Here is a 12,427-nt window from a genome sequence, read left to right as displayed (position 1 = left end):
CCACTGGTGTGGAACTGGGCTAAAGTTCAAAAGTTTTTGGTCACAACTTACTCAGATCTGCCATCTGGCTTATGTGCACTGAGTTTTACGGATTATATCCATCTCCCAAATGGAATAAGTAGACATTTGTGTGTGTCAGGGAAAAAAAAAAAAAGAAAATAAAATGAAAATCTGTTGTCTGTGTTAACCAGAAGAATGGCCATTCGAGTGGCCTGTGTAGCCCTTGCTTGGCAGCAGGCTGAGGGTTGTCAGCCCTCCCAGTGGTGTGCCTTTTGGAGGAGGCAGTGTATCCCCTCAAACCTGCAATCTGCTTGACTCCAGTCATCCTGACTGGGGCTCAGGATGTGCCAAAACTTCTGCTAGGATCTGTGAACAGTAAGTCTCGAAGGAAATTAGGGCTTAAAAAAACTTTGCTTCTGTTTGTTATTTGTAGTTGTTTGGGGGAGGAGAATAGCTATGGCAGAAGTGACTGATGCTGCAGCAGTACCCTAGGGCAGGGCATCTTCATGAAGATGAAGCACCCTTACTTAAGACTAGTAGTTTCCAAGTCAACATTACAGGAAAGATTGCTTTTCCATTCAAATACTATGTTTTGTGTTGCTGTGCTTGATACTGAGGAAGACTTCTACTTTATATGTCAGTGTTCACTGATAGCTGATCGCCTCAATGTGTCTGTGGTATTCTGAGCTAAGTAGGAACAAGTTATGGAAAACACGATCTTAGTAGTCTAAGGCATCATTTTGAGCATATCATGAGCTGCGAATTTGAAGAAATCCATCAACTATTTTTCTGGGCAGTGCACAAAAGGAAAAGGAAGGAGCCACTGCTATGTGGTGAAATGTTTGAACATGGACATCATAAAAATAAATGCTTGGCAGCTGCACACACAACTGTGCTAAGAAACTGAGGAAAAATGAAGGGCATTTTTAAAATAATACTCTCCCAATTTTTGGAGACATATTCCTACCACAGATTTTATTTATTTGCTTTTTATTGTTGCTTACCCGATCCTAATTTTAGAAGACACTCCCTCTGCATGTCCCATCTTTTCTGAAACTAGCAGAGACTAGACAGCATTTTGCAGGTGTAGACAGAAGAATGAGAAGGCTACCAGATGTCCCACCGTATTTGGGTTACAGCTCTTGCTACCAGTGAATAACAGGAAGCAAAATGATTTTTCTGAATTTGCTACCCATGGAGCTAGCAAAAAATGAAGCAATAATTCACCAATTCTCTAAGTGACTTCAGATCATAATGCATGACAAAATGAAAGGATAAAGGACTTATGAATTTAGTCAAAAATATTCTTTCAAATACATGATAAGTAAAAAGTTGCATCTTGTTTACGGTTACAGTTTAATGTCGCTGGTTTGTCGGGTTTGTAAGCCATGATTCCTAAAGCAAAGCAAACGCACAGGAGGATTTTTTTTAATTTTTTTTTTTAGATAATGCCACTAATGACAGATCAGCAAATGATTATCTTGCTGTGTGATGCAGTAAATAGAAGGCTGCCCTATAAAGCAAGCTGCCATCTCAGAAGACTTCTTACAGTTCCACCCATAGGTCTGAACTACTGCAGATTTAATTTCACAAGGACTGAATTCAGATTATTTCATAACCCTTAAAGATGGCCCCAGCCTATTTTTAATGTGCTGCTGGTATTTGTGAAAACAGTACAATTACTAAAGCTATTGCTAAAACCCACAGCTACTGAGTATTGCTCACCTAAAATGGTCTCTGAGACCCATTGTGATGGAAAAGTACTGACACTGCACACTGTCCAGGAAAGCTATTGGAAAATCTATATGGTGTTAAGTCATAACATGAACCCTTTAGAGTGTCTCTACTAAGGGTGCTACATACATACAGCATAGTAAAAGGCAATTCCAGGCTCTTGAGTACTGACATCTATGGTGTATGTAAGTTGGAACAAGATGAAAATAGCAATTCTGGTTTACTACTCACATTAATTGTGTGGTAACAACCAAGTACAGTGTAGGAACCACACAGACAAGTACAGTGTAGGAACCCACACAGGGTTTTTTCTAACCCTCCAGAATTATTTGCCTTACTTACTTTGAGGAAACGCAAATGCTCCTAGTTCTCCAATAATAAACACTTGGAATTTCATTTTAATCATTATTGCTGCCATGGTGTGTAACTCTGCCATTAAAAGCATCCAAGAAGCTATGGCACTCTGCTTCCCCTCTCCCCAATAAACGTCCCTGTAGCTATTTTGGTTTTGGTGGAGCAAAGTCTAGTTGAAAGGCAGAAAAAAACCTCTGGCCCTTGCTACAGAACACGTACTCCAGCTCCACAGGGTCTTTGCTACTGAGACTCCACAGGACCCTGCTAAAACTGTCTGTCTAGTTACAACTCCGCACAGTCTCACTCTGGCTAGGCCTTTGGATCAAACCCTTCTCATGTGAACACAGAGAGCGTCTGTGAAACTGTGGAGCAGATGTCTCCACAGAGACTCACAGATGCTGTCAGGACGGAACTTCAGGCTCAAACATTTGATGCATTTTAAAGAGGGATTCAGAATCAGACTCAAGCAGACAGATTGATCGTCTAACACTTCAAAGGCTTGAGCAGAATTGTTGTTATATTTTTCCTTTGTGCTTCCCCCCACCCACTGGCACTAATGGAGGTGACTTGTGTTTAACTTGACATGTTGTGCGGGGTGTACAGGAGGGGACTTCCACCTTCCAATTAAAGGAGTCAGGCAAGAATCATTAGCTGAAGCAAGAGAACAGAATGTGGGGCTGAAGAAGTTTAACACACCAGCAGTCAGTGAGCGCTTATTGCAAATGCTGCTTTGCCACACCTGGTTCTGTTTCCAACCATAAATGTGCCGCCTAAGCTGGGCTTCAGAAGTGTTTCCTTCATTTCAGAGTAGGCAGTTTGAGAAAATCCCAACGTTTTGAAATGTTTTTTCCTAGCTCCCTGTCTTCAAGGACTAAAACACTCTATGACATGAGACTACTTAACTCTTCAAAGAATTTACAGAAACTAATACATATTTTCTCCATACATTAATGTATGTGGTGGTTTGGTTTGTTTGTATGGGATCTGGAAGATTTTTGGAAGGCAGAGAAAGGCATTTGCAAGTCAGTCATTTGACAAATAGCACATACAAAAGTTGACTGTGAAGAAAAGGAAAGTGAAATGAGGAAGAAAGGGTGAATGGATTTGTGCTCTTCATCTAGGAACCTTGGTAAGCTCTCTGCTTAGTATAATTTGCAAAGGTGAAGCCATGAAAAAAATAAGAAAGGAGGACAGACTCAAGTCCAGAACAGACAATCAGGGGGCAGGAGTACTGGTGACAGAGAACTACATTCATAAACATGTTACTGGAGATATGGACACAATTCTGGAGGAAAGGAGTTTGCCCTCCTCAGCAGCTGACATTTTGACATGTTTTACTATCTTAGATATGACTCCTAGTCATCCCTCTTGTCCGGGGCTGAAGAGAAAGACTCATTTGGCAGTTAGCTCAAAGGGGACCTTTCATCAATTGGATTGAGCTGAGAGTTAGTGATGGGCATATCCCGAAAATACCCGTCCCTCTCCTGTCACCAGCTATGGGAAAACAAAGGAATAGAGGAAATACAGCTGTAAGTGTGGAGAAATACCAGTGAGATTATTAACGGAGGCTTCAAACAACTCTGGGGATTACATGAACTACATAGGAAAAAAGATCTGCTGATGGGAAAAGGAAACAAAACTGCCTAAGACAAAAGTCCAAATGTCTATTTTTCTCTACCATGTGTTCTCTGTATCTGCCTATTAAATATACGAAACAATAAAAGACAAACTTTTCCACAAAAGAAGGGGAAATGGAAATAAATGCTACGAGACAGAAAGGTTGCAATTCTACTGGCATCAAATTAATGAGGAAACAACACGGGATCGTTAAACAAAGATGCCAATGCTCAATCCAAAGCTTACAAAGGTGTGTAGCACAGATAGAGGGCCAGTTACTGCCTAGGAGAAAGTCTGGGGGTCTTGTCAGGCAGAAGGTGGGGAGGTCACTTTCAGTGATGTCCCTGCTATGTCCATTACTATGTGAGGTCCAAGAGCTCAAGGGAACAAAGCACAGAATAACCTCAGCTCTCTCTCGTGTGTGCTAGTAACGGGGCCAGATCAGTCATGAAGAGAAAAGAGGCACTTAGGCACAAAGGAAGCCTCTACTATCACCTGCAACAAAGGCGCTGAAGGAATTACATGTCTGAATATTTTCATTCAGCCGACTAGGAATTAGAGATGGCTCAAGGGGACTTAATTTCAACTGCAACCTTTCCTTCCCCTCAGCAATCCTGTTTCCCGAGTATGTTAGTGCATAAAAGGCCTGCTGGGAGACTGGAAGGGTAGGGGGTTCTTGTCTGTCCGCTGACACAAGTGTCTTGGGAATACCTGTCATCCTGTTATTAAATATTTAAATATTTCAAGAGCAAGCTAGATTCATCAACCTTTGGAAAGAGTAATCAAGAGAATGAAAGGTAGACAAAAATAAAAGGAAGAGGTTGGTTATTCTGGGGAAAGAAGATGGGATCACCAGAGAAGAAAATACGCAAAGAGGGAAAAAAACTGGCAGATAAAATTGATGAGAAAAGGAAGAATAATATGGGGGGGGGGAGGGGGGGGGAAGGAAAGCACTGAAAAAATACAAAAGAAATAACAGGGAAAGTGGAATTGGCAAACAAGCTGAAGCAGTACCTGGAAACCCTGTATCTGTGCCAGTGAGAAAAAGCAAGCAAGCAAGCAAGCACAAAGCAAGGAAGCAATACATAAATTCTGGATGAAGTGGTCAAGAAAAACCAAAAAGCATCAAGAGACAGGTAGGGTACAGAGAGAAAAGAGAGAGGATGAATATTATCAAGGATGAGAAGCATTCCAGTGATGGGAAAAAAGACATATTTCATGACTATTAGCAGAAAATAAATATATTTCATTCATTGTTCTGTTTTCCTGCTTGATTGCCAAAGCACTGTTTTTTTCCAGAACCAAACAGAATACACAGTGTCTTAGCTCAAACACAGTTTATGAGTGTCAACATTCAGGGGTTCTCCTGTTGCCCTGATTCTTTAGCCTTCTGATGATTGTTTACATATTTCTAGTGGAGATTCCCACATGTGTACCATAAACAAAGAAGATTTTTTTCATTCCAGTCTGTGATGGACTGCTGAATTAACCACTGGGGTCAGAGAGGTGTTCCTCTCATCTCTCAATCCTTGATCAAATCCCAAATCCTATTTAAACCCCAAATCATGATAAACTTCCTCTTTCTCTGCTCATTGCTCAACCTGAGTGAGTGTGGTTCTTTCGTGTCCCTAACAGCGACATTCTCCCATCCTTGTTAAATGTACGCCTGATAGCTGTAGCAAAGGAAGCTACCCTGTTACAGAGATCTGGTAAGATGAATTCCATCCCAAACCTGCCTAATAGGACTTTGAGACAGAAAAGGGAACAGAAAAGGGAACAGAAAAGGGAACATAAGTGAAACAGTTATGGCAGGGCAGCAGCACCACTTCCCATAGACACTCCTCAAGTGTTTCCCTTGGTGCTCTTGGGAGAGTAGCCCTGGAATGATGGTGAGCATCCTTCAGGGTGATGGGACACAATGACAGGCTGAAATAATTGGAGAGCCTTGGTCTAAACAGCTTAGGCTGGACAGTGAGCCAAGGAGGCCAGTTCAATTTTAACAGCATTTAGACAGGGTTTACAGCTGCGCATCTCAAAGCTCCTTACAACCAGAATTTAAATATTACAGTAATCATTTTACAGAGAGGGAACTATAACCACCAGGGTACCATAACTCATCCAAGGTAACAAAGCAGGTAGTAGGCTAGGAACAGCTCCAAACTCCCCACCAGGTGCCCTTTCCATTTTATCCATGGACTTATCAGATTCTCCTCCTAATATCAGCCTCAAAAGCTGCAAACATTACAGGCTGGATGTTGAGCAAGCAAAAGCCAGTTCAGATGGGAAGGCAGCTGTGCAGTCAAAACAAGTGTAACCCACAATGATGTGGGAGAATTCTACCAGAAATAGGCCAACAGAGTAAAAATAAAACAAAAAAAAAAAAGAGAGGGGGAAAGAAAAAGAAGTCAAGGATTGTTCAAGAGAGAATTAAAAGGCATTTATTCCGTCCTGGCAAGGATAATCTAAACACTGTTGTGGTTAAATGTTTGCCTACTGCAGATCATGTTACAGCAGATTTTTCTGTTCAAAGGGTTTGTTAATGGCTTTGCTATTCCTTGCATGGATCTTGAAAAAAAGCACATGCTATGAATGCGGTATCTTTGCTTTTGATGCCAGAGATTGTGAAAGGAAAGTTGGGAAAGAACTGGCACACAGAAGGAAAGCAGTCAGCCCATTTAGGAATACTCCATTAACTCATAGGAGAAGATTCCCCCAGGATACAGTCCCAAAGAAGACCCCTGGCGAGTTTAGGCTTGTATATCATTTGTCCTATCCAGAGGGCGAGAGAGTTAATGATTATATAGACACCTTGCTGTGTGCAGTATCGTTTGTGCCTCTCGATCAAGTGATGCAGATTACAAGGAATAGCAGTCTGAGGGTGCAGTCAGATGGGAAGGAGAGACACACACAGACACATACACAAAAACCCATAGCCCCCCTCCCCATCACACACAGAGCTGCTCACATGTTACGAGAACACCATGATAGATTTCACTTGCCACTTAAAGGTTTCAGACTGGAGGGCAACATTTACATAGATAAAGGTACGTGTAAGGGTTCTGTAGCTTCGCACTGGTTACTGGACGTGCTTGGTACAAGATGCGTAGGCAAAAATCTGGATTAAAAAGAGGGACAAAAATTTCCTCCTACCTAATTAACATAGCTTTTTGTCTAAGGAAGCACCAAACATCATGGCATTTCAGGAGTTATTGATGGCATTTGGGGAGGTTACTGGGGATTTCATGGTCCCTACAGCAGATGATAAAAGGGGAGGGGGAGGGAGAGCAGAGGGTCCAGGAAAACTTATTAAATTTTGGGCATCAAACTGGATTCAAGGAGAAGAGAATCACACCCCACAAGGGACTTGGACAAAAATCCTATGAGATTACTGGCTCAGCTGTGGCAAGCTAATAAGGTTATTCTGAAGCAGATGCAGTCGTTAATACAGTGGTGGCATGGGGATCTCCCGAGAGGGGTCAGAGCCATGATAACTCACGGTAGAGTAATGCACAATAAATTTGTGGCCAGATCTTGTGATGGTAACTAAATGAACCTGTGTCAGTACTCTGTTGTTTAGCCCACTTTGCTCTTAATCCCATTTCAGTGGTGAGGGATTTCCTCATGCCACCTAGTTTCTTGAAGACAGCCCTGGAAACATTTTGGGCAAGTTATGGGGCCATTAAACAGGAGATTCAGGTAGACTAAAAGTCACTTTTGGGGAAACTGCTACATAACAGCTCATGTTAATTCCAAATTTATAAAAATATGGCAATTTCTGTTATTTATGGGTGCAGAGCAGAGAGCTATAGGCAGTTCTTTGTGTGCTGTGGAATGGCTGAAGCAATGGAAGAAAGAGGTGGGTTTGACATGAAATGCTGCACTGCTCAAGATTTTCACAGTATTTGTGGTACCAGCAAAGTAATTTTTGAAAAATGGCTAAAGACTGTTGGATTCTATCACAAAATCTACAAGCACCAAGCTTATTGGGGACCTGTGATAATGCTGCTCAGGGCCTGCACTCTGTTATGCTTAGTGCCTGATGCATTCTTTATGGCCAGATACCGTGTAAAGGGAACAACTATTCACTTGCTAACTATTGTTTCTGTCTAGTTGCAGTGGAAGTCAGTGCCAGCTACCACACGATTACTGATGGCTTGTGTTTTACCAGTGCTTCAATACCAAGTTCTCTCTGCTGTGGAGCTTATCTCCAAATTAGATGAATACATAAGGATTTCACTGAAGACCCTGTTGAGAACAATGGGGAGATCAAAGCTAGAAAAGGGGGAGGAATTTGTAGGGAGGAGACCCACTTGAAATACAAAATTATTTTGAAAGACAGTGGATGGCACTGGGAAGGTCCGTGTTGAGGACAGAGACAGCGAAGGGCAGGGTAAGGGAAGCCTACATGGGGACAAAAATGGAACTGAGGGCATCCTTCATCATTTTCGAGAGAACCCACAATCCTAAAAGGGAAAGAAAGTTTAGTAGACTAGACAAATCCTCAATGAAGTAGTCTTTAAGAGGATTGGCAAAAACACGAGAACTCACAGTGAAGCCACCTGTGACATATTAACTGCCTGGTAGAAAAGCCATCAAAGACTATTATCTGAGGAGAATAGTAAGGTTGGATACTTCTCTTCCTCTTGCTTAAAAACTGGACACAAAAAAATACTCTGGACAGATGTAGGAAGGTAATACAGTACATCATCAGACTAACAGCCAGTTGCAAAAAGCTTGACATCCCAGGGCAAGCCTGGTAGTCAGGAAAGATACGGAAGCTATTTATACAGAAGACAGCAAAAGCCCTTTACTAGTCTGAAAAGGAAGATGATCCAGGAAGCAGAAAAGAGAATCAGGAAACCCAAATTCTAGACTCTAAACTGGCTGGATGATTCACTGTGTGATTTGCTTAGATTGTTTTGGGCTTTTCACCACAGGGAAACTACCAGCCAGGTATCCCAGGCTGCAACATCTCAATACACCAAACCCCTATTTTGGATGCCCTTATCAGGAAGTTGGTGCCCATCAGTTCTCTACATTGCCAGCCACCCATGTGCCCCAGGAGCATCCACAGGGAAAGACAGGGTAAAATCATACTTAGCAAAGTACCGTGCAAATTTACACCCTCCAGTCTTTTGCAGCAACTTCCCTATGTGGCAAAGCCTTTCTTCTTCCTGTTCTTGCAGCCCCATTTTGTTAAATAAGAGTCCTCGGGGCCCTGTTGTGAGATTTAATTCATTTTTTTGCAACATGCTGAGATTCCAGGTGAGAAGTGCAGCAGCCAGTAACGCTGTTTACACCTCCAACTACGCCAAAGAGCAGGAAAGGCCAAACCCCAGTATGGACGTTGATGTAATTCTTCACACGTAACCTGTGCAAGGCAGTACCACACTTTGTGTACATGAGTGTGCAGTGTACAGGAGTATAATCAAAAATCAGCTCCTATAAGCCCCCTCTTTGGACACCAAGGTGATTGTTACTGCATAATGGGAGATGATGCACATCAGAAGGATTTATCCAGATAAGGCAAAAATCTACAGACGTTTTAATCAGTACCAAGATAGATCTTGTTTGCATCAAGAACCTTTTTAATGCAGCATTGCTGGTTTGGTCCGACATCATCTCCTGCAGTGTGTGGAGACAGGCCAGGAGTATGAAGGCTACAGAGCAGAGCAGGAAGAAAGTCAACTGTGAAATTGGTAATTTTATGAGTTTCACGGGGGGTTTTGTTGTTAGACACAATGCATTTGGAACAGAGTGCCCGGGGTAATACCATCCACACAGTGTCCATTTGTCAGCTATAGGTAACGATATCTTTAACCTAGAGTTCTGGAGATAAGTACAAAGGGAATCAGAAAGGCGGCTAGGGGTGGAGATGTGCCCATCACAGAAGGGTCATGAGGTATTACTGCCACATCTCTGAGTCTAGGGAACTCATCACAAACTGAGGCATGGTTTGTCCTTGAAGAGGGGTGGGAAAAGTTACCTCATTTTTCAGCAGCCCAGCAGAGTTTCTTTCTCCTCAAAAGATGGGAAAGGAGGAGACCCTCACCGGTGTACCCAACAGTGAATATTTTCTACAGAGTTGTGTCAAGATTGAGCAGGAGGGCAGGAGTGCAAAATCATGTGGGGCTGAACAGCATACAACATTTGCTTCCTTTTTCTCACACAAAAATACCTGGCCCTGTTTCCTAATTGCATTCATCTATTTCTTCAAAAGGCTATCAGCTTTATGCTTCTTGTAACAATTCCTTTGAATGCGAAACTTCAATGGTTAATAGTAAGCACATGGGTTAAATGAGCAAATGCATTTGCAGCTTTCATTCCACCTGCAGCGTGCTTATTTGGTTTCAGCTGCTGAGGTCAGACTTAAGAGGGAAAAAAAAAAAGAGAGGGAGAAAGGGAAAAATGAAAAAGGAGAGAACTGCTCGGGTAGAGGATGTTAAGAAGGGCATCAGCCACAGCCTAAAGGGTTAAGCAGAAAGTAAAAGAAGGATGGGAGTGAGCATAGCCATTGCTTTGTGTGAAAGACACAGTCTTTCCACCTCACAAACCTCTGTAGGATTCTGGGTCTGGATGGCAAGCTGTGGCTCCATGCGGGTTATGATTTACATTGAGTTTGGTTGCATATTTACTTGGTAGCACACAACAAAGACTGGGGAGGGAGGGGGAGTGAAGGGAGATCAGCATGTATCTGTCTGTAGTATCGTATCAGCCTAATTCAGAAACGAGCTGGGGTGGGTTAGGTTCATCTCCTTTGTTCCAGGACACACCCCAGTAGGATTTCTTCTCATCTGGGAGAAAACATACCTGTTGTGCTTTGCTTCTCCTCATAAAAGGGAAACATTCAGGTCAAGGTGTGCTTACGAAGGGAGCAGGGAGCTGCAAATGCTGTCAGGCATGTAAGTTTCGAAACCTGGGTCTCTCCCTCTCTCCCACTCTCACACTTGGGGACAATTGAATGCTATTCCTGGCGTAAAACACTCTGGTCACAGATCAGGCCAAATTGGGTGTTAAAAGATTAGTTAAAACATCTCTAGCCTCCACTCTCCCTGCTTTAAATTAATGTGATTAAAATATGTACAGCGCTTAACGTTGTACATAAAGATGTGGCCTCATCTCCTCTCATTTTGGTGCTACTGTGGGAATTTGTTAATTCAGCTTTCCAAGGGCTATTGTGAGGATAGTCACAATGTATACACGTGTTAAAGAGAATATATATTTTTTCTGTATTTTGCACAAAATCCTTCCAGTGCATTAAAATATGTAAGCAAATTCTAGTGTTAAGATATTTCCACATTATGATTTATTCCATTATCATTTTTTTCCATCTCGGAATGCAATTAATATGGTTGTGTGTTAAATGATTCAGTGAAAGTAAATCTTTTATATTCAGGTAAGCAATTCAGCCTTGTAAGGTTTTATGGGAATTAGATTTTTTGAAGTCTGTGTTGAGCATGCCCATAACTCTGACAGAGCCCTGCAGGCTCTTGTCTTCACCTTCAAATCATAAGACAGAGAAATCAAGCTCCCTCTGTGCTCTCAATTATACCAAAAAACACGGAGCAGAAGTCTTCAGTAATTCAATCCCTGTGGAAGCTTCTTCATACTGTTTGCACTGTTGGAACTGCTGACAGCAGCAATCCCACAATCCCTCCTGGTAGGCTGTCAAAGTTCCTTGTGCCGTGTGAGCGGCACTGCTCTGTCCCACCGCTCCTCCTCCAGAGACCTTTAAGCACATGCATGACTTTTGATGCTTGCTCGATACAGTGGCCAAGAGGCCAAAAAACATCACAAGGAGAGTGCTCATACTCTTACAAGGTGCTTTGTACTCAAACTAATAGGATCTGTGGCTACATGCGGGCCAGGGCTGGTGTAATTTAATCACAAGTACAGCTGCATAAACACTGTACTAAGGAATGTCTGCCTGCAATTGGATTCTTTCTTTGAAAGTGCACTGTCGAAAATTCCTGAGTGCCATTTTCCATATGGTTAATGAGGAAATGTATCATGGCCAGCTTTTAAAAGTAATTTGAATTTATGAGTTGCGGTGATTCTAACACATGTGCACAAGAAACACTGCATACCCAAGGCTCTTCCTTATCATGCAACACCATTTCGCAGTTTTCTGCCAAACGACACCAAAAAGAACCACTCTGTATTTTTAATTGGCTGAAATCCTCCCAAAGCTTCTGCAGCCATCATTCCAGCCACCACTCGACCCATTGAGTTCCAGTGCAAACACACACAGTTTGGAAAAAAAATAAAACTGGGGCGGGGGGGAGGGGGAGGCATGGGCACTATCACAAAGCTATTCCAAGCACAATGCAAAAGCTCAGCCCCGGTAAAAGGACCTTTAAAAAATAGCTTAAACTGCAGGCAAATGTCCGCTCCAAGCATTTGTGTGTGCGTGTAACATCTCGACACAACCTCTATCACATTCCTGTTCCTGTCATTCACGCCACAAAACAAGCATATTCCCTCATTTTCTCAGGATATGAGCAGGGTGAGTCCTGATGATTCACAATCAGGACTGCTGTCCACACTGCCCGCCCAGGAAAACAGCAGGGATAGACTCTGCATTATACCACTGTCTGTTTATGGTCTGAAAGGTGTGTGAATAAGGTTGCTCCCAAATAAAGATCACCCACCCAAGATCCAGAAAAAAGTGGCAGGTGGCTTTGGTACCCCTTGCACTCCCATCAGATCACAAGGCAGGAAA

At 42.5% G+C, this 12,427-nt stretch overlaps 1 protein-coding gene across 12 annotated transcripts in view; it reads right to left on the bottom strand.

The window, feature by feature from the left end:
• Window positions 1–12,427, bottom strand: part of ZNF521 (zinc finger protein 521) — a 231,397-nt gene that overhangs the window by 71,582 nt on the left and 147,388 nt on the right. The gene's annotated exons all lie outside the window — the stretch shown is intronic.

The sequence above is a fragment of the Chamaea fasciata genome, unplaced genomic scaffold (assembly GCF_029207755.1).
Source record: "Chamaea fasciata isolate MVZ Bird 193981 ecotype frontalis unplaced genomic scaffold, bChaFas1.0.hap1 SCAF_1, whole genome shotgun sequence".
In the NCBI taxonomy this organism is placed as follows: Eukaryota; Metazoa; Chordata; class Aves; order Passeriformes; family Sylviidae; genus Chamaea; species Chamaea fasciata.
This window is presented reverse-complemented; position numbering and strand designations above follow the sequence as displayed.